We start from the raw sequence: 21,848 nt of genomic DNA, 5'->3' as shown, positions 1-21,848 counted from the left end.
CCAGAATGGTTTAGCTGATTCTAATTTCTCTGTTTTGTGTATAAACTTGTGATGCAGCTTTGCTCAAACCCAGGAAACACTCTCTGGTGCTCTGACTGGAGTCACAGCTAAATCTTAATCCGTTTGGGCAGTCACCACGTTTGCTGAATAATACACATGTAATTTCAAGACAGGGTTTCTCTGTGCAACCGCCCTGGCTGTCCTGGAACTTGCTTTGTAGACCAGGATGGCCTTGAACTCACAAAGATCTGCTTGACTCTGCCTCCCGAGTGCAAGGATTAAAGGCATGCAGCACTATGCCTGGCTAATTTTTTACATCTTAAAGTAAGATTTATCTGCGCACTGACCTTGATTCTATGATCTTGTTAAGTTCACTTTATAGTTCTTGAGGAACTTTCTTTTGTGCTCTTATTAAGATTCTTCACATAGGCAATTTTGTTGTCTGGAAATAAGAAAAATTTCATTCCTTCCTTTCCGTATTTTTCTCTTCCTATTGATTGATTGATTGGTTGGTTGGTTGGTTGATTGATTGATTGCCCTCTGGCACTGATAAGGAAAGAGCCGGATGGAGTCTTTTGTCATTGAAAACAGTGTTGACTGTGGGCCCTTTCTCTACAGATGTTTTTGTCTCTGCGCATACCGATTGTGAGTGGGTGTTAATTCTGTTAAATGCTTTTCTGCATCAACTGTTAGGATCATATTGGTTTTCTCCTTTAGACTGTTCACATGGTTGATGACAGTGATGGACAGTTGAATATTGAGTTGGTCTTATATTTCCACCATGAGGTCCACTCAGTCGTAGTACATTATTCTTTTTATCTGTCAAATCTTTTGTTTGCTAATATTTTATTAGGTTCTTTTTTTGTGTATGCTACTCAGGAAAGCTGCTTTTAGTTTTTTCTTGTATTGTCGTGGTCTGGTTAATTAATTTTCTTGTTGTTGTGCAGTGTGTCCATGTACCATGGCCTGCACATAGCAGGACAACTTGAATGAGTCATTCTTTCCTTATGCCGTGTGGGTTCTGGGGATTGAACTCAGGTTGTCAGGCTTGGCAGCAAGCACCTTTACCTGCTGAGCCATCTCACCGGCCCTTGGTCTGGGTTATGTATCAGAGAATGCCATTTACAAAACACACACTATACAGTGTTCCCTTTTCTGTTTTCTGGAAGAGATCAACCAGAGTTGGTGCTGTTTCATCTTTGAATGTTCAGAAGAATTTGCCAAGGAAACCGTCTGGAGTCTGCAAATGCCTTTTTTGAAAGCTTTCCAATGGTGAATTCAATTTTAAATGGTTGCAGGACATTTCAGGCTCTCTGTTCTTCTCGGACGGCATGGGGAGTCTTCCTTTCACAAGGCAGCCCCTCCTGAATTACTGGATTGTCTGGGCAGAGATATTTATATAATTCCCCTACCAGCTTGTCTGTGGAGCCCACAGTGAGGACCTTTGTTTATTCCCCAGTATTAAAAATTATCATTTCCATTTTTTCTTTGTCAGTATCAATATTGATTTTTTTTCATGAATGAGTTTTTGTTGTTTTGTGGGTTTTTTGTTTTTGTGTCTCTCTGCTTTCAATTTCATTGATTTGCTAGGCACAGCAGCATAAACCTGTTAATCCCACCACCAGGGAGGCTGAGGCAGGGTGATCATGAGCTCAGGTCCTGCTTGAGTTACAGAGTGGGATCTTGATTTGGAATATTTTTTTTTGAATTTTTTTCTATTTTCTTTATTATTTCCTTTCATGCTTTGGGCTTATTCTGCTCATTTTCTGGCTTCTTCTGCTGGAAGCTTAGATGAGCAGTTTGAGACTTCCTGTTTTAACATCCACGTTGGCTATTCAAACTACCTCTCTGTGTGTTGACAGGCTGTGTTCATCAGTTGTGTTGTTTGGCCATCCCATTTACATCCAGTCCAGAGCAATAGCTTTGATCTATGGTTTATTTGAGAACGTGTTGTTAGTGTCCAAAGCGTTGGAGAGGCCTCCTGTGAGAGCTCTTGTTTTACTATCTGGTTCCACTATGATTTCATTCTGACCACAGAATAAACAGCTCTGACTTCCATGGTTTTACATTTGTTCAAGTTCCCTTTATAACCCAGGGTATGTTCTTTCTTGGTGAGCGCCCTTCATGTAATTGAAGATATGGGTCCAATTAGTGTTGGCCCCATGGCTGCATACATTTCTGTTGGAATCCATCTTTTACAGCCTTGTTAATCTTTCAGCCTCCAGATGCATCATCTCTGGAGATGAGAGATGATGTCTCTGGGGTGGGGGTGCCTGTCTTCTCTCACGGTTGGAACGGTCCCTACTCTTTCCAGCCCAGTTAACACTAGGCATGCACACTCTCAATGTCCCACGTCTCCCTGCTGAGCCGACATTTCTCAGGGCTCCATGCACTGCTTCCTGTCTCATAATTATTTTTTCTTCTCAGAAATCTACTTTGTTGGATATCGACACAGCCACTTTTCCTTTTGGATCAGTGTTTTACTAGGGTGGCTTTTCTGTTTCTTCATTTTTATCCTGACCACACAATTGTTATTTGAAGTGAGATTCTTGTAGACAACATATGGCTATATCGTGTTTTCCAAATCTGTTCAGGCAGTCTCTGTCTTAGCTGATGTGATAGACTGCTTTTATGTTTAATTATTGTTATATTTGGATTTTGTGTCTCAGTCTTTGTTTACTTTTTATTTACCACCTCTGAAATTTAGTTTTTCTTTCCTTTTTTTTTTTTTTTTTGACATTTCTGGTATGCTGTTTTAACTCATATTCTATTGCTTGCTATATTGACATATTTTAAATCCAGAAGTAAAGAATTGGTTTTTGTTGTTGTTTGGTCTCATACCCCAGGCTGGACCAGAACTCAACAAGCGGCTAAAATTAGACGTAAGCAGCAGCTCTTCTCCCTCCACCTCCCAAGAGCTGGGACTGCAGGAGTGACCCACCCCATCTGAAGGATAACTTTGAATTTGCCAGACATTTCTCATTTCTGTTTCCTCCCTTTATTCCTAATAAACACAGTTTATTTCTAGAACAGTCTTTTGTTTGTTTGTTTGTTTTAAATATCTGAAGGGCTTTTGTTTGTTTGTTTTAAATATCTGAAGAGCTTCCTTCAGGTAGGTCTGCCGGGAATGGCGATCCTGGTTTCCCATTAGCTGAAAATGTGTTTATTGTGTCTTTCCCTAACGACAGCATTCTGAGCCCTGACCTCTCTCAGTGGCTCTCCATATGGTTTTCTTCTCTTCCCCTGCGCCCCCAGGTTTCAGACCAGAGAACCTGCATTCCTCCTGGTCATCGCTCCCAGAAGAGTGCGCAGCTCTCTGGCTGTTTGTAATGTTCCTCACTGCCTTTGTTTAATTTTCAGACAATTAATTACACTACACTTTGGTGTGGATTCCGGTCTCTGAGCTTCTCCAATCTGTGGATTTGTGTCTTTCCTCGGTTTAGAAGTATTTCTGCTTTTGGTCATGGAAGTCCAGCTGCTCTGGGAGGTTCCGGCTGCAAGTTCTACTTCACCTGTGTGCTGTGTGGTGCTCATGCCTGGCTGTTTGTTTTTTTTTTTTTTTTTTTTTTTTTTTTTTTTTTTTTGCCAGTACTGTCCAGAGCTACCCTGTGAAGGCTACTGTAAGGGAAAACTTACCATAGCATGGTTTCGGAGGCTCTGGTGAGGGGCTCTGTTTAATCACGACATGGCGGATGACGGACAGCATGGCGGAGGCATGCATGAGAGGGAGAAGGAACAGGGTGAGAGACAGGAGACCAGAGAGATGCAAGGGTCAGGCCAACTCTTTGTGTAACAGCCCCCGTTCTTGCAGGAGCTGAACCCCTCCACTCAGTGTACATTTGTGGGGGTCCAGCGCCCACATTTATTTACCTCAGGGACTCTTGAGGAGTGAGGGATAAGAGACTTAGGAAGAAATAAAGAGGGGAGAGAAGCAGAGAGAAACACAGGACAGCCTCGGGTGGGCCTGGATCCTAATCCATGGGCCCTGACTGTCTCTGAACTAGGATATTTAAAGGAATGCCAAGGGGTGGAGCAAAAGACCTCACCTCAGCACAGCCAAGTGCAGACCCTCTCAGACACCTGCATTCAGGCTTGTGGTCCAACCATCCTCTCTATGCAGACCTGCTGGGTAAAGCCAGGAGGAAACCAAATGGGCCCCAACATATGTTGATTCCTTCTGTGATGCAATTACCCCCTGCTAGTCCTTCCTCTCCAGGACTTGACCACCTCCCAGCATCACCACATTCAGGGGCCAAGCATTGAGCATGTGAGCCCAGGAAAGAATCCACATCTAAACCATAGCAGACTTGGGCCATTTACATCAAGGATATCAGCTGGCCACTTCATGAATCTCTGTGGAGGGGTGGTCTGTCATGCACGCCCTTGGCTTGCAAAATAGCAGGGTGATGTCTGAAACTGGAACAAATGTCTGAACTTTGCCATTTATACATTTTTCTGCTCTAAAAGGGTGTGTTTATTTGTGTGTCTGTGTGTGTGTGTGTGTGTGTGTGTGTGTGTGTGTGTGTGTGTGTGTGTGTGTATGGGTGTGTCCGTGCATGTGCTGATTCAGAGACCAGAGGAGGGCATTGAATGTCCTCCTCTTTCCCTCTACAGCTACTCCTTGGAGGCGGGGTCTCTTCTTTCACTTGTGGCCGTGTTTATTCAGCCAGGCTGGAAGCCAGCAAGCCCCAGCCATATTCCTGTCTCTATATCGAGGAGGCACATGGCTTGTTATACAAGAGTTGGGATTTGAACTCTAGTTCTCACGATTGTGCGGCAAGCTCTCTTAACCACTGATCCATCTTTCTACCCCACTGAAATGCCTCGCTCTTTTCTAAGGCTCAAGAGCATTGTACATCTCTATGCCAGGACTCTTCTATCCCCATATTGCTGCTGGCTCTTCTCGAACATCTGTCTTCCGTGGCTGTTACTATAGACAACACGTATTGTTTGTGTTAGTTGGAGGACCTGTCAGCTTCCTACCAGAACCCTCGAATCTTTGAACCCACCAGCTCATCCCGTGTCTGATTCCAAAGGCCGTTGTGTTGTGCTCAGGGAACTAGAACATGACAGTTCCGCCTGAAGTCTTAAGGGTTGGGGATGCAGCCCTGAGGCAGGGGTGAGGCCCTCATGCTCCATCCCCAGCACTACGAGAAAATAGATTCTGACCCTTCCACATACAAGTTACGAAAGAGGCTAGAGAGCTGTGTGATTTGGGTCATTTTTATTTGAAGCTATTTTTTCTGCACCAAAACCATAAGCCAGGAGGAATTTACAGGAAGAGGAAAAAAAAAAAACCAAAAAAAAAAAAAAAAAACAACTCAGACTGTATTCCCTCATCTAGAGTTCCTCCACTCTCTGCTTCCATCTGTTTCCTCTGCTGTGTATTATCCATCCACCTACCCATCTACCCATCCATCCCCCATCCATTTATCCATCTACCCACCTACCCATCCATCCCCCCATCCATTTACCCACCTACCCACCTACCCATCCATCCCCCCATCCATTTACCCACCTACCCATCCATCCCCCCATCCATTTACCCACCTACCCATCTACCCATCCATCCCCCCATCCATTTATCCACCTACCCATCTACCCATCCATCCCCCCATCCATTCATCCACCTACCCACACTTCCATCTATTATTCATCTTTCCACTCCTCCGTCCACCCATTACCCATTGATCTATCATTTCTTCCATCTGTTTCTTCACCATTGACGCTCCACAAGCTTACCATGTTCCAGGAAAAGTGGGAATAAATAACGCCCCACCCTTCACAATGTTCTGTCAAAAAAAAAATCAAGTCATCGTAGAACAAACTCACAACTTGTCAGATGTGAAAATTAGGTCGGAACTAAAAATACAGTTACGCAACCGGAAGAGGTGGACCTGAGGGTTGTTCTGGAAATGAAATCAAATACTTGCCTACTTCACAGTGTCGCCACAAAGAGGAATGAGAGATGGGATGAACTGGGGGCCACAGGCAGAGCACACAGCGGCGGCTCTTCCTCCATGCCAGCCCTGGACTATTTTTCTGCATTTTTTTTTTTTTTTTTTTTTTTTTACAGGCAGGCTGATCAAAATTGTTCTGAATAAGGTTCCATTGTTTGACTTCATTTGTGCTTGAATTACAGACACTCTGATTTAATTCCCACGATGTAATGCAGCATTTCATTTTCTCAGACTTAAGAAGACCTTACCACAATAGTCCAATTGCCCCCAAGGTGACTTTTCAGTTTGGGGGTTTGGTTGTCTCCAGTCTTTGCAACTCCAGATCTGAGAGATCTACAGGTGATACTCCGAGGTCCTTGTCCTTATTCTCATGACCATCTTAGTTGCATTTGGGGCTAGTCTGTGTTTATGCTGTGCGTGTGGGAGTGTCACCACTTAACCTAACGTTCCTTCGTGTCCTTTTAGTTTACAAAGCAGTAAACAGCCCCTCCTTACAGATTTAGGGTCACATGACTTCAGGCCATATACACAGAATGTTAATGATCACATATTGAAAGATACCCACTTTGCAGCGAACTTAGGAATCTCAAGTTCCCATTCTTCCTAAAAATCATAGTGAGTCATGCCAGCAAGGCAAAGATATTTTTACATGCATTAGGAGGAAAATTCCTCCCCATCCTACATAACTTCTAGAAAAATGAATTTTTTCTATCTGTGTAGCCTTGATGGTGGCGTTGCTTACACTAAATCTCTGCTTCTGGCAGTGTGGCAGGCTCCCTTGGTTCTGAACTGTAGTGGAAAACAACCCGTGCTCCTCTCCGAGACCTGGTGTCTGTTACTAGGGAGCCCCGCGGTTCAGAGTTCAGTGTCTCGGAAAGGTTCAGACTCCAAGGCTGTGGGAAACCCAATCTTGGTTGCCCTTCAACTTCCACAAGTGTGCACACCAGTCCAAGCTCTTACACACTTCCTTCCCGACCCCCATGCACTGTTGGGACACCAGCTGCCAGTTCAGCGTGTTGTGAACTCAGCTGTCACCAGCTCCTTGTTGGCCCTCAGACCCCGAGATCACCGCCCTCAGGACTCACTGAACCTTTGACTTGTAAGTTGTAACTGTATCCCAGGAACAGGACAGCTGCGCTAGCTAGTCAGGTCTGTGGAGTTTGCCTCCAAGCTCTAATGATACAGGAACACACTTAGAGAAGAGCGGGCCTCTAGGGTGTGGATCCCCAAGCCCCACTGGGGGAATCGGTCACCTGTGCACACCTGCCCCCAGTGGCATGTCCTGGGGACAAAGTCTCCCACGCCCACACTGCGCAGGATGCTAGGAAGTGCGTGTGAGCCAGGGATCCAGTGACCTGCGTGCACTTGCTAGCGCGGGAACGCACAGGGACAAGTGCGCGCGCGCGCGCGGGGACCCAGTGGCCTGCGCGCATTTGCGTAGGGGCTCAGGGAGGAGCGGCGCTGCAGCCCCACGCGTTGCGTCTCAGCTGAGTCACCTCCCCGCGGCCCCCGCGTGGGGAGCGCTTCCTCTCACACCCCACTTGAGCTTCCTGAGCTGCGCGGGCCGCGAGGCCGATCCACCGCCTCACCCGGAATAGCCGCGCACACCCGCACCACCGCGCACTCGTGGCGCTGAGTCACCGGGAAACTGAGTCACTCTCCCGCCACCAGGAAATACCTTTTTTAGACTGCCAGTCTGAGCGGGGTTGCGGGTGACTTCGAAGATTTTGGTTGCTTTGCTGATCATCAACTCCCCGCGGAGGCGTGCAGGCCTGTTTTTTTTTTTTTTTCCATTTTTCCCACGCGATTCCGTTGGCTTGCTGCTGCGGGCGAGTTTGGCACAGCGTGTACCTCTGGGCGCCCTGCGGGGACCAGCTCAGGTTGGGGATGCGGATGGGAACTTCAGGCCGGCGCCCAGCGGCCGCCACACCCCAGGGAGAGGTTGCCGCCCAATTTGAAGGCCGCTATGGCACTTTCCGGGACCATCTGTAGGTGGCGCCCTTGTCCACTTGGTGTCGCGCTTCACCCAGGCCTTGGTAGGCTGCGGACTTAGTCCGGTTTATGGAGCCCACTAGGAAGCAACGTTGTGGTCAGATCCACGCGTTGTTTAATAGGACTGCGTCGGAAGGGAAGGGAGTGGAGAATCATCTAAACCGTGCAAGTACAGGGAGAACACAGGACCCCGTAGTCAGTGGACAGGCTGGGCTGAGCGTGGCTCTATTGTTAAGGCGTTGTTTCCTGGTCTTAAAGGCTGTTTTGCTGGCCTTAATATCCTCGAGCCTCACGGGAGCATGGTCAAACTCCCAGGGGCCACCCCCTTAAAGAAAACTGAGTCCTTCCTCACCCTCACCCCTGCCAGAAGCCATCAACTGTGAAGAGGTGCACTTTGGGATCCCTGTCACAATTTGTAAGAGTTCTCTTCAATGGCTCTCTGTCTAGACTGTTTCTTTTTCTCAGGGGTGGGTGGGTTAGACTTTTTTTTTTCTTCTTTCCTTTTCTTTGGGTGAGGTCAAAGGGGAGGGATGCTGACCTGGGCGGAATGGGAGTAAATGTGGTCAGGTGCATTATGTGAAACTCCCATATCATCAATAAGAATATTAAACAATCAGTAAAAATATTATGTTGGGGAAAAAAATCAGTCACATAAAGCTAAAACGAAACAAAACCAAGAAAACAAAACCCTGAGCCTTGCATCCTGTCACTGCCGACGGCTACTCCAACACATCTGTGAAGGCTCGGGATGACTTGGCTTTGCCGTGTGGAGGATGAGGAGTGACCAGTGTGGGGTGGGCTCCCCTAAGGAGCGTTCCTGAGCTTTGGGTATAAAAATAGAGGCTTGCAGCGCGGCGTGCTCTGGAGAGAGCTGCAACAGCTTGGGTGGGGCTCCTGTCACCACCCACCCCTGCTCAGGGGACCCTTTCCCCAGGGGAGAGAGGAGAGGGAATTAGGGCTGAGCCCCTCAGGAGGCAGAGTGATCGCTGGGAGTTTGAAGCCAGCCTGGTCTGTACAGTGAGACCCTGTCTCATTAAATAAAAAACAAACAAACAAGTAGGCAAGTCGATGGAGAACTATAGAGGAATCCATCTGCCATTGATCTCAGACTTCCACATATGTATACATGGTGAGCGCAGCCCCCACAGACAATGAAAGTGCGTGGAGTACAATTCAGACTTAGCATCATAAAGGCAGTGGTCTTGCTGAATGGCACTACCCTAGTATCTCATGCAGTCAGTGCATTAGCCAAGGCGATCTGGGGACCCGCCATGAAGCACACGTGACATTCCATATCTGAAATTACCGCGATTGCATATTAAGTGTTTTCTCTGTCACACATACGCCAGCGACAGTAACTCACGTCTGCATTAGTTACCTTTGCCCCCATGACAGAGTATCGGGATGACTGAGTGGTCTGAGACACCAGGCTTTTCTCATTACTATGATAAAGATCCCGAAAGAAGCAACGGTAAGAGAAGTTTATTTGGGCCATCGTGGCAGGGGGGCCTGGTGTCCAGAGCTGCCTGTGGTTGTGGTGGCAGAAGCAGAGCCTCCAATTTAAGTCTCAGTGGCTAACCGGATTATAGCCCTTAGGCCTGCCCCTACAGCCCTACCTCTGTCCAAGAGGTTCCACAACCTCACAAAACAATGTCACCAACCGAGGCCCAAGAGTTCAAAATCCTAACAGATGGGAGACATACTGCGCTGAAACTCTATCAGTGGCCTTTGGTCCTGATGTCAAGAAAGGCTACGTTTCAGTGGAGGTGGGGAGATGGTAATCCCAGGACCCCTCCAGCAGGAAGGAGTGTGCTGTGGATATTACTCTATACAAATAAAACACTGATGGCCAGTGACCAGGCAGGAAGTATAGGCGGGACAAAGAGAGAGGAAAATTGGGGAAACAGGAAGAAGGAGGGAGAGACACTGCAGCCACCGCCAGGAGAAGCAGCATGTAAAGACTCTGGTAAGCCACCAGCCACGTGGCAAGGTATAGATTTATAGAAATGGGTTATTTTAAGATAAAAGAACAGTTAGCAAGAAGCCTGCCACAGCCATACAGTTTATAAGTGATATAAGCATCTGAGTGATTATTTTATAAGTGGATTGTGGGACTGCGGGGCTTGGGGAACCTGGAGAGAAGCCCTCCAGCAACAGGAGTGAGTGCCCACAGCAGGCAGGGAGAAGATGGGCCTCAGGCTGCCTGAAGGTGTGTTCCTTTACCTGGAATTCTCCATGAGATGTTCAGGCTCCTTCCTCGGCCCCCGAGAGTTCAGTCATCTGCCTGGGACAGTGTGCCAGGGATGGCTGGGGAAAAGGGCGACTTCCATGGACTCTGGGCTACCAGGCTTCTGTGTCAGCACGCCTAACAGCAGCACCTGGCTCTGAGCCCACCCCGCCTGAGTCGGTTCTGAAGGAGCGCTGGCCGTGACTTAGCTGGCCCAGCTTTTCTAGGTAGCAGCGCTCTGCAGCGTTGCGAACAAGCTGGTGGTTCTGTGGAACATGCTTAGGACCAAGTGTGACAGCTGAGAGTTTGGGCCCCGGCATCCTCTGTCAACTCTAGTAACAGCTGTGGCTTCCAGAAGAATCAAATGACCCTGCGCTCTCTGGTTGATCTAACCGCTCACCTCTTGGCATGGCCAGCAAGCCGGTTATAAATAGGAGCTGGACATGTTGCTATGTTCTGGTTGCTAGGTGATCCCCAGGGCTCCTGTGACATCATGTCCCAGGGAAGCCAACCTTCATCACGGCAAAATAACTCCATAAATAGGCCAGTGGGCATTAGTAGTGTTCCAGCAAATTCTGCAGAGTCTGCCATGCCTTATCAGGTAGTATTCAGGAGCTGTGGGTGACATAGTTCAAACATGGTCAGGCAGCAGCTGTCCATCCAAGTGACCACTTGACTTAGGAGCGTGGAGTCTGGCTCACGACTAACCATTTGCAGTCTCTCACGGACATCTTTTGCGTTGCGCTTCCGATCGCGTTAGGTGCTTTGCACCAAGGGACGTCCCCATTTATGACGGGCTTCTGAACCTGCTGAGCCCTTTCCAGAGTGTTCATGCAGCAGACGGCAGTGGAGACACAGACACCAGACCCCGGGACTTGGTTTTACTTTGGTGATTTTGTCACAGAGCCTCTGCCCCACCCGTGTGTTCTCCCATCCTCACCACACGGGACAGGGTTGAGATGATGTTTATTAAGAAGTCAAAAATCAAACCATTTCACATAACCAGGTTTTCAGTCATACCAAGTGTCGTCTTCAAGGTCAGGTTCATCTTTGCCACGCTCTCACAAGACAAACACCACTTCGGCTGGAGGTGTGGTGTAGCTGCTGAAGAGTCTGCCCGGGATGTACAGAGCCCCAGGGACTATCCCCAGCTCCACATAAACCTGATCTGGTGGCATGTGACTGTCCAGCCAGAATCCAGGAGGCTGAGGCTGAAGGATCGAGGTCAGCCTCGGCTGCACGAAACCTCCATCCTAGGGTGAGTCTGGCTAGTGTTCCCTCCAATCTCCCTTCTCCTCCACTAGTGGGAAAAGAAAACACACCCCATTCTGTGAAATACTGGAAGCGTCAGTCAGTCACATGTAGCCATCTTCCTTCCCTGGTTCTGAGGACGAAGTCACAGAGCTAAGGAGTTTTGACATGGTTGTGTCATGGAGTCGTCCTAGAACTTCCACTTCTGTTCTCTCCAGGGTGAAGTGGGCCACCCACACCTGAAGGGCAGGCTTGTTTCTCCAGGGTTGAGCTAGCCATCCAGCTGGGAAAGCAGAATGCCCCGCTCTGTGCAGGTGCTGAAGCTGGGGCATGCCCATAACTGAAGGTTTTCTGGGCATGGGGTTTGGGAATCTACCAGACCCTGGGAAACTGCAGCCCGAGTGACTCTCTGTGGCTGTGCTCACATGGGGAGAGCACTCTTCACTTACACACATCTTACCTGTCCCGGGGCTAGGTTTGGTAAGATCAGTCATCGATGTGCCCGAATCACCTTGGTTAGATTCCGTTAATCTGCAAAGTGTCAGTGCCAGGCAGCAGTGGTCCGCAGAGCTGTGGGTGCAGAAGTGCCCCCCTCCTTCTTTGCACAGCTGCCCTGAGAAAATGTGTGAGAGCGATTGTTCTCCACCTCACTGGAGACTCGGAACTTCCATGGACTTTCACACACATGCCTGCGCACATTCCCCAGGGCTTCGCTGACCATGTCTGTAATGGCTGGTTTTGTGTGTCAATCTGACACAAGCTAGAGTCATCAGAGGAAGGAGCCTCCGTTGAGGAAATGCCTCCTTGAGATCCAGCTGTAAGGCATTTTCTCAATTAGTGATCAGCGGGGGAGGGCCCAGCCCATGGTAAGTGGTGCCATCCCTGGACTGGTGGTCCTGAGTTCTATAAGAAAACAGGCTGAGCAAACCATGTGAAGCAAGTCAGTAAGCAGCTCCTGCTGTGGGATGATCTGTATGTCCTGTGGGAGCCCTTCTTGGGTTCTTTGTGGCGTTATCCAGCAGGTCCGCATAGAGGATGATTAGGACCATGGGCCTGAGTGCAGGTGTTTGAGATGGTCTGCACTTGGCTGTGCTGGGGGATGGTTTGTATGTCAAGTTGTTCTGATTGATCAATAAATAAAACCTGATCGGCTGTGGCTAGGCAGGAAGGATAGGCGGGACTAACAGAGAGGAGAAATAAAAGGACAGGAAGGCAGAAGGACTGGCTGCAGCCGCCGCCATGACCAGCAGCATGTGAAGACGCCGATAAGCCACCAGCCACGTGGCGAGGTATAGATTTGTAGAAATGCGTTACTTTAAGATATAAGAATAGTTAACAAGAAGCCTGCCACGGCCATACAGTTTGTAAGCAATATAAGTCTCTGTGTTTACTTGGTTGGGTCTGAGCGGCTGTGGGACTGACGGGTGACAGAGATTTGTCCTGACTGTGGGCAAGGCAGAAAAACTCAAGCTACAAGCTCCTATTCATGGCCTCTGCATCAACTCCTGCCTCCAGGATCCTGCCCGGTTTTGAGTTCCTGACCTGACTTCCTTCAGTGGTGAACAGCAAGGTAAGTATAACCTGAATAAACCCTTTCCTCCCCAGCCTGCTTGGTCATGGTGCTATATAACAGCAATGGAAACCTAACTAGGACAAATTGGTACCAGCATAGGGGGGTATTGCTGTGATGCGACCTTACCATGTTTTCAGGAGGATTGTGGAAGGACTTTGGAACTTTGGGCTCCAAGAGCCATTGAGCTGTAAGAGCCCAGTGGGGTGTTCTGTGGGAACTTGGAAGATAAGAATGTTGAGAGCAGTGCAGAAGATGGAGGCCTGGTTTGTGAAGTTTCAGAGGGCAGTTTAAAGACTCCACCAGGGTTATTTGTTATTTTGAGTTAAGAGCCTGTGGTTCTGGTCAGCTGGGGATGAAGAATCAGCTGTGATTAATAAGATACCAGAACTACTAAAGTGAAACTTTGCTGGGAGACTTGATGCTGGTCAGCTGGATCTAAGAAATTAGTGGTGATTGAGACGAGACTAGCGTCATTGAAGTGAAATTTTCTGGGGAGTGTTCCCCGAGAGCACAGAGAAGATGTGTTCCAGAGGCGGCCAAGGTTGTACCTCATGCTGGCAGCCAGACTTGGTAATGGGTAAGAGTCACCCATGTGGTACTGGTTTTGAAAGCATGAAGGGGTCATGGAGGGCAGCTGAGGCTTGGCCCTGTGAGAGGCCAGGAGAGGCCATTGGTGAAGGGGCAGCCTCAGTGGCAGTTGAAGGCCCAGGATGGCGGGGGTCATGCAAAGAAGTTGAGGCTTGGCACCATGAGGAGAGCCTATGAGAGGTGAAAGTGCAGCCCAGTTGCAGCAAGGGACCCCAGCATTTTGGAGATGCCAGTGCCATGGGGTGACCACCAAGAACAGCAGCAGCAGTGGAGTCCGCTGGAGCCTGAGGCAAGCTGTGTGTGCTGCAGAGGGCAGAGCCAGAGAATGACCCAAGTCCTTTGGAGGAGCCCAGAAGATGGTGGGTGAGTGAATTCCAGACATTGGACGGCTGAAATTTAGTTTTGCTGTGATTTAATTGTATCTGTGCCCTGATTTTCCCTCTTGAAATAAAAAAAGTATTTTACTGGAGCCCACAGTTGAGAGACTTTGAACCTTAAAAGACTTTGGGTTTTAAAAGAGATTGGATATTTTAAAGGGACTGAAATTTTAATGTGTTTGAATTTGTAAAGACTGTGGGGCTTTTAAAGTTATGTTTTTAATGTGAGATCTTGGGGATGAATTAGAAAGGAAGGGTTGTCACTTAATAGGATATGTTTATGTGTCAAGTTGATAGGGAGTCAGTTGTACTGACCGATTTTGTGTGTCAACTTGACACAAGTGAGAGTCATCAGAGGAAGGAGCCACAGTTGGGGAAATGCCTCCTTGAGATCCAGCTATAAGGTATTTTCTCAATTAGTGATCAGCGGGGGAGGGCCCAGCCCGTTGTGGGTGGAGCCATCCCTGGGCTGTTGGTTCTGGGTTCTAAGAAAGCAGGCTGAGTAAGCCATGGGGAGCAAGCCAGTCAGCAGCACCTCTCCGTGGCCTCTGCATCAGTTCCTGACTCCAGATTCCTGCCCTGCTTGAGTTCCTGTTCCTCCTCCAATGATGGACCATGATCTGGAAGTATAAGGCAAATAAACTCTTTCCTCCCCAACTTTTTGCTTTTTGGTCATGGTGCTTCATCACAGCCATAGGAACCCTAACTAAGACAATGTCGTAAACTGGGTACACCTGTAATTCTGTCAGTCAGAGTACAAAGCCACAGCAGGTCTTGTCCTTTGATGACTGGACGGTGGCTTCCTGGCCTTCTGGGCTTGTAGGAGTTATGCTCTTGTCTTGGCTACGTCTTTATACAGGGGTCTCCTCTGCATCTCTGTCCTGACATGTTTTCCTCTCTAATGACAGCCCTATGGATCAGGGTCTGGCATGTCACTTCAGTGTGACCTCATTTTAGAGCTTATTTCCAAACAAGCACAGATTCTGAGGCTCGGGGGCTTTGGCTTATCATTCGGGTCAAGTGATTCAATCACCACCACCAGGACCCTAGCAAGATGGACTCTACTTAGCAAGAAGCCCCTAAACTTCCTCACCCGAGGTGTAGCCTTTCCCAAAAGATCTCTGATTATAGCTCATGTTATAGGCCACACACACACACACACACACACACACACACACACACACACACACACATACATATACATATATACATATATATGTTTACCGACAGAGTTTTTAAAAATGTCAATGCTTTGGTTGAATGATATGGGCAGGCTTGTTTTTCTTGTTAGAAGTGCTGGTTTCAGATGTCTGTGAGCTTATTTTATCTCACAGGCAATGTACCTGACTGGTGTGTTTCTTTGTTGACTGTCTCTTTTTGGAGGAAGGTTCCTAGAAAACCACAGTGGGCTCTGAGATGACTTGGGGTTGAATGCCACACAAACCCAAGTTATAATTATTCTCTCCTCTGCCATAGATTTTCCAAAAGCAACCTCCCCGCTCCTCAGACGGCGAGGCCTCTATAATAATGGCCCCATTTATTATTCACAATGCGACAGCCCAGTGATTGCCTTTTATTTAAGTGAAAGGTCAAGGGGTTTTGATTTAAACAAGGGTTGAATCAAAGGTGTCACGTCCACAGAGGTGGCACACCGTGACAGATGGAAGACAGACGTTCCGTGACCTGACTGTACACTGTGCTGGCTGCACTCACCTGCTGGAACATCACTGTCTCGTTCTGGGAGGGGAACAGTCCGGCCCACACCTCACCAGCACCTCCACTGTTTCGGAAAGTCGGTCTACGATTTGGGAAGTTCAGTTCCTTACAGAAGACAACTATCTTTTGGCAGGGAGGGGTCAGGAGTCAGGGGATACAGGGACTCCCCTCCTAATGTCCACTGGCAGGGAAAAACAAAGCTCTAGAAGCCATGGTACTTTCCAGCTGAGACATACCGGTCGGGTTATCCTGGCAGCCACCCAGGAGAGAGACATTTAGCCTTCTTGCTGTAACTGTCTTGAGGGGTCTCCGTCTCACAGAACGCCCCCTTCTCACAATGTAGAGGATGTACACTCACATCACCCCAAACTCCAGCCCTCTGTGGGGCTGGACTGGAGCTCAGAGGACAGCACCAAACCTAGCCTCGGTAAGCAGCTTGGGTTCCAGCTGTGCTTTGTAAGGTTCTGAATAACTCATCGCCCCACACTGGGCAGGGAAGGTGACAGCCGGACCTGTCAGGTGCCTGTGGTGTCTCTCCTCATTTAGTCCTCACAAGCCCGTGAAGTGACCGTGTGTGCTCTGACATTGCTGCAGAGAGGTGACACCATGTCCCCCCGGTGCTCAGAATGAGACGCCACACCGAGGTCTGGCCCATGTATCTTTTGTATAACATTCAACGTGATTTCATGCTCAGGTGAGAAATCTGCCCGATTCACTGGGCTTCCCAAAGGGACAGACAACTTATACTATGAGAACCACAGCTTCTCTCAGTACATTGACCTCTCCCACTTCAAGAAGGGGGGCTGCCTCCACAGAGGAGCCCCCCCACCCCACCCCCACAGGACCCCAGGAACAGCTCAAAGTGAGGCCACCTCTGTATCCAACTTGTCAATGGCCACCAGAGCACTTCCAGGACTGGGGTTCTCCTGCTGCACTTGAGGGCATCTGTTCATCTCCTCTTCCTGACTCTGAGTTAACCGGAAGTGACCCCCTTCTCCTGTACCTTTGTTACTGACCAGGAACCCATTCTAAAAGCTCCCTGTGAGAGGGGCCCAACTCCAGTTAGGCCCCCCACAACCCAGGCCTCTGAGTCTCTACCATTACTCCCATGCTGATCCCCACACTCCATCTCTGGGGGGCTACTGGGAGTTGTCTGTGTTCTGACCGGCAGACTCTGGTGCCGACGGGCCCTTCCGCATTTCCAGTGCTCCCAAGATGGGTCAGATCATTGAGTTCCTTTGAAAGACATCCATGGATGTGCTGCCATGTCCTTGCAATACAAAAGAGTGCCTCTGTTTCTGTGGTCACTGGGCTCTGTTGACAGGACTTGAAGAGTGTGTCTGGATGTTGGAAAATTAGGTTCTCTCCAAGAGAGATGTCGAGGAGCTGTGCAAGCCAGAGAATGAGCCACGTCCTGTGTGCCATGCCTCTTGTCTTCGGGGTAGGGGATATGGTGTGTGTATGTGGGTGTTGTCCGGGGAAAATGGGAAGCGAAAGCCAGGTGGTGACAACCCTCTGCATGGGAGCAGCGTCCCAGCCATGACTGGCCTGAGCATGTCACTCATTGCCAGCTTTCCGATGTAAACCCCAGTGAGCTGCCATTCTAGACACCTTACTGCTGTTAACTGGAGAATGGATAGAAAGGAAAACAGCAAACAGCATGCCCCCCAGTGTTGTGATATCGGTGCTTAGGGGTCAAAGTGACTACACAGATGAGCCGAATGGAGATTTGGTGTGACTGTGGTTCTGGCTGAGGTAGGAGCTGCTGCCTTTGTTTGCAGGGACATGGTAAATTGTTTTTTTTGTCCCAGAATTGAAGGTGGTCTCTGGACCTCGAAGACTGTTCAGGATCAAGGATTAGGTCTCAGAGAGTGACTTCAGGATCATGCAGGCATTGAGGACCCCAAGCTTTTGCTTGTAGGTCTGGGTACCAGTCTTGTCCAGCTTTATGGGACCTGGGCATACATCTGGTGAAAACACCTGTCTTCATATTTCATGATTATGTAAAGTTGGGTAATGGAGATACAGTGGTAGCATGGGTAGTCAACACTGTAGTCTTCAGTATGGAGGAAACTCATTACTGAATATGGAGGAGCCAGTCAGGACCTTTGTGGAGAGACTTTAGCAGGTTAATTATGGCTGGGGTGTCCTGGAGTATCCCGACATTATTCTGATGAAACGCAAGTCTGTATACTCATGTCTTTGTGTGTGTGTGTGACAGGGCTGAGGGTCTGTTCCTCTACTTGAAGAGTTCACACCCTCCCCAGCTGCATGTAGATGGAAGGGACTTGGGGGGGGGCACTGCGTGTCTCTGCTCACCTTTCTTGCTCTTTGAGCTCATGGGGAGAATGTTTTGTGAGAACTGAGTAAAGCCTGGCTCACCCAGCCTTGGAGCTGAGCTCACCGAGCTCCTGTAACTTCTACCCATGCTGCTAAGGCATTTCTAAAATCCAACTGAGCTCACAGGACTGGGCCCATGGGTTAACGGAAGCATGTGTATCTGCATGGAGTAGATCCTGCCAATGACTTGACCTTGGCCAGTAGGAATGTCATGACTGTGAGCTATGGAAAGCTGTAGGCCCCAAGCCCAAACCATGCAGGGATTTCTTTAGCCCGTTAATGGCAAGTTGCCTACCTAACATCCTCATGTCTAGTGGACCAGCTTCTTGGAATGTCCCTCTAAGCGAGGCAGACCTCTAGCTTCCACCAACCCCAAAGCTAAGGGTGCCACCAGGTACACCTGGAACCTACGGGAGACTTCTTTACTTTATCACTGCCCACCTAGCTGGTGTTCCTGCCAATGTAAGCTGGACAATGTATTGACTCAGGACACTTGCCTCTGTGGCTCTAAAAGTTCATTGTCACCTCTTCCTTGGTGGATTGTTTTTCAGAGTCACCGGAATCTGTTCTCAGGCCATCGTCACTCATATTTGGCTCACAGTAAACCATTGTTTATTTCCCTCACGGCAGAGGTGCTGTTCTATGTTGAGGGCTCATAAGTAGTAGCTCCCTTCTTAGCTGCTGGTTCCAGGCCATTTTACTCACGGCTTTTGAGTTTCTTTAACAACATGATCTCTCAGGGTCTAGACAGCTCCAGGGAGATAATATTTGTTGGCCCATCCCGCCATGACTGGGTATGTCCAGATGCATCTGAGTCATGGCCTCCTTGGGTTAGCCTGTGCTGTGCAGGTGATTTGATTTAGCGTATAGATCAGGGAGTCTCACCAACTCTTATGGGGGAAATTAAAATCTTTATTTTGTCAATTGAAGAAGGCTCACTGACAGACACTTCATTCCTTGTCTGTGTTCTTTAAAATTAGCATTGCAGAACAGTGAACTACATCTCAGTGACTCAACCCGACAGACAGCGTTTCCAGGTTATATTTTGTCATGTGTTTAGATCCCGAATCCACCCTCTACAGATGTGTCTGTGATGGTGAGTCTTAAGTGTCCACCTGACACAACTAGGGTCCCCTAGGAGACTTGATGAGGGATCCTTTCCATCAGATTAGCCTGAGAACATGTCTTGATTGTTAATTGATGTGGGAGGACTCGGCCCACTGTGGGCGACAACATTCCCTAGGTAGAGAGTCCTAGACTGTGTTGAGCATCGACAGCAAACACAGCACACACACATGCATTTATTCTTTCTGCTCTTGACCATGAATATGACTATATGCTTCACATTCCTTCACATTGCCCAAACTTCCCTACAATGGGAGGGATAGATTTTTTTTTCAGAGTATTTTATCACAGCAACAAAAATGAACCAGGCGCAAAGCTACACAGAGAAACCCTGTCTCGAAAAAACCAAAAAAAAAAAAAAAAAAAAAAGAACCAGGCCAGTGACCTTACCTGGAAGTAGGGTCATTGCAGACATAGTTAAGCAGAGCTCGTGATAGAGTAGTGGGGGGGCGCTCTGAATCCAATAGTCTGAGGTCTATGGGAAGAAAATGCTGTGTGAAGTCAGAGGTGCACAGAAAACTGTGAAGATGGATTCTCCTCTTGAGAGTCATGCTCCTTCAAGGCAGGCGGCGGGGCAGAGGTGCCTGTAGCCATGAGAAGATGGTTGAGGCAAGAGAGGCCCCATCTTTCCAAGACTGGGTACATTTTGGTCAAAGTTTCCAGTCCTCAGACAGGAAAGAATAGATTTCTGGAGGAAATCCCAACTTGTACTATTTTGCTGCAGCAGCCTTAGGATGCTGACACGCCATTTAGTGAGCCCAGCCCCCTGCCTGATGGACTGTTATCTCTACCCGTGTTCCACTTCATGGCACCTCTGTGCCTTTGTAGGTTCCTCCAGGAAGTGGGCGTTATCGTGGAGTGGCGGTGTGTGTGACAGCACAGAGCAGTGTTGATGCGCACTCCAAGGACACCAGCTTTTATTGCCCACACTTCTCTGCTCTGGTGTTCCCACAAAAGAAGGAATGGGACAACCCAGCAGGCAGCAGAGGCCCGTCTGAGAGCAGGTCGGCTCAAGTTCTGAAATCCACTGGGTATGGCCTGGAGAAACTTGTTTAGCCTGTTATTTAAAAAAAAATTAATAAAAATTTTTGAATAGGTAACATATTCACATGGTTTAAAAATACATCAAAAAAGGGAACATTGTGAAAGCTCCCTCGTCTTCCATATTTACCCACCTCCTCCACAAGCTCTTCCCCACTGCCCCAGGAAACACTCTGATTAATTGTTCATGTGCTCCTGGTATTTTTGAATGCACATAAAAGATAAAGTCACATGTTTTTATTCTCCCCCCTTTGCTATTTTTGGAGAAAAGATTGCACAAGATGCACACTGCGCAGGCAGGGTTTATAACTAAATCGATGGGTTTTCCTCTTGGTGAGGGCAAAGCCAAACAGAGCATAGCCAAGAAGTCATGGTGCGAAGACTCATTCCCTCCAGCAAAGAAAGAAAGCAATGGATTCATGGCCAAAGCAGTCCTCTCCCCTACAAAGGAAGCTCGGAAGCTTTTTTCGGGAGCTGACACATGTTCATCTAGGAAAACAATGTGCTGGTGGGCACATCCCGAGCATGCGCAGTTTGAGAGGCACGCTACTGAGCATGCTCACTTCAAGGTCATCGTTTAAGAAGGAAAGATGGCAGATGCGTGCTGGGCATGCCTGGCTCGGGGTTATGCAGACATATCTGAAAGATTAGAACATTCCTGGGCACCTTTAACTTGTGTCGTAAAGATGACTGACACGAAATCTTCTTCTGGGCCCCTTGGCTTTCGACATGCCTAGTTTCTTCTTCCCAGAAAGAGTGTGGGTGTGGCCACTTAAAAGTGTGCACATCTTCATTAACTTGGTCTTCAAACCCCATCACACAGAGAACTGGCTCTGCTTTCCCTTTCTCTTGTCTGTTTTTCTTTTTTATTTAAAAATCTCATGTTAATAGCTTCATACACATGTATGAAGTATTTAAACACGGTCACTCCTCTTACCCCCTCTTCCATACAACAGCACCCTTTCTTGGTTCCCCATCTCCCCCTTTAGTGCTTGTAATCTATTTGTGCTGGTTAGGTTTCTGCCACTTTCACAAGCTGGGGTCATCGTGAAGGGGACCTCAGTTCACAAAATGCACCCATCAGACTGGTCTGTCGGCAAGCCTGTTGGGCATTTTATTAATGATGGGTGCGAGAGGATCCAGCACACTGTGGGTGGTGTCAACCCTGGGTTGGTGGTCCTGGGCTGTATTTTTGAAAAGCGGGCTGAGCAAGCCACAGAGAGCCAGCCGGTGGGCCGCATTTCTCTAGGGCCTCTGCTTCAGTTCCTGCCCTGGTTCTCAATAATGGACTACAATTATAAGCTGAAATGAACCCTTTCCTCTCCAAGATTGTCTAAGCAAAGGGTCACCGGCTAATTGGACACACGGCTACAGGCGCATGTGCACAGATGACCTTTGATAGAGTCGGGAGAGAAGCTGGAAGGAGGTTAATTTAGCACACCTCTGTAATTAGTTATTGCCAACGCTGGCAAACGGTCCTCAGTCTTTCCCTGTGCTTCCCTCTTGTCTACAAACCTCTTCGCTCCCAGGCTTGCGGAAGAAAAGTCATTTCCCCTGACACCTTCTCCACTAATAGTCCACACACAATTGCTCTCTTACTAATGAGACCCATCATGTTTTTGGAGGGGAGATGTTTGGCATGGATCTCACTGGGCTGA

Source organism: Peromyscus leucopus, chromosome 17, assembly GCF_004664715.2.
Source record: "Peromyscus leucopus breed LL Stock chromosome 17, UCI_PerLeu_2.1, whole genome shotgun sequence".
Taxonomy (NCBI): domain Eukaryota; kingdom Metazoa; phylum Chordata; class Mammalia; order Rodentia; family Cricetidae; genus Peromyscus; species Peromyscus leucopus.
This window is presented reverse-complemented; position numbering follows the sequence as displayed.